This window comes from Camelina sativa, chromosome 15 (assembly GCF_000633955.1).
Source record: "Camelina sativa cultivar DH55 chromosome 15, Cs, whole genome shotgun sequence".
Classification (NCBI taxonomy): Eukaryota; Viridiplantae; Streptophyta; class Magnoliopsida; order Brassicales; family Brassicaceae; genus Camelina; species Camelina sativa.
Window position 1 is genome coordinate 19,275,805 of NC_025699.1, and position 1,486 is coordinate 19,277,290.

Below are 1,486 nucleotides of genomic sequence, written 5' to 3' on the forward strand. Positions count from 1 at the left end.
TTCGTGATGCAAATTTGAACTAACGTACCATTTGATAATATTTCAGTCGACATGTTTAATCCTTACCATACGCATCTCGACCAACTCAAACTATTTAGATGTTTTGTACGAATTATATAGTCGATGTAGACGCCGTTTTTATAAATCCTTAAGAAAAAAGTAGAGATCCACATTTAGAAACATATGTTAAAAAGATTTTAAGAGAATGTTTTCTTAAATAACCGCCGAATTAAAATCGTGTGTTGTTTTTGGACAGGCACGGTCAAGCAAGAGGACGAAACAGTGCAACCTGATCAACAAGGCTACGGTGGAGGCTCTGTTCCCTGAAGAGGTTATGGAGGAGGAGGAAACATCGGAGGAGGTTACTGTCGCCAGGGCTGCTGCTACAGAGGTTACCGTGGCTGCTTAAGGTGCTGTTCTTATGCTGGAGAAGCTGTTGAGACTCAGCCTGGTCACTAAATATACAATATATTAACCACCATGCGGTATGTGTCTGTATGGTTATAAACTTAATTATAAATAAGACATGGTGTGTTTGTACACAAAAGGGGGAGGATATATTTGGGAAGAGAAAATACTGGAATGAAGTTTCATACTGTATTTACGTGTTTGAGTTCGAGTTCTAGTTTGTGCCGTTTGCATAATAAAATCGTATGTAGTTAGTTAACGTTATCGTTTCGTTCACCATTATGTAACAGTGATATATGTTATTATTATTCATACTCTTAGGGTTGGAGAAAACAAAAAAAAATAGACGTACAAAACACAACAGATCCAACAACAAATTCAAATGATGTGTCTTTAGAGTTTAATTAGCCTAAAAGCATGATGAACGTTGAAAACTAAAAATATTAGGTGATGATGACAAAGCTAAAATTATAACAGACGAAGATATTGACATCCATCAACACCAAAATGAGAAGGTAAAGGTTTATTCTACTAGGGATTTTAGAATTTATCAAGACAAAAGTCTCACCATGTGAGAATATTAATTGGATTAAAACCAATAGGGTTTAACTAGATAGACACCGATTTACTAGAGTGGTTTTTTAGAATAACAAATTTCTATATTATATAGTAGGGTTTATGGGAATTAGAGTATATTTTTTCCTTCATTCTCTTTAACATTTTCTGGTTTGTACTCTATATATAAAAAAAACCTTGAACGTTTAATAAAATTATCGAGTATTTTGATCAAAAGAATCGAAGGGCCTAAAAAACTATTCATGGATCCTACCTAGAGTTTTATCAAATAGGTTAGAGATACTTTCTTTCTTGGTAACAAAAAGAAAAGCTAGATGGGATCTAAAAAAAACAAGGGCAAAACCAAGGGGACGGTGGCAAAGTAGATTCTTATATAGTCCAACTTCATTTCGGTAGGACGTGGCTCTCCAAAACCTAATGTCGTAGGTTCAAATCAATATGGTGGTGAACTTGAAGGCCGTTTAAAGTTCCATTAAAGTACAACGGAGGAGGACACAAAGGA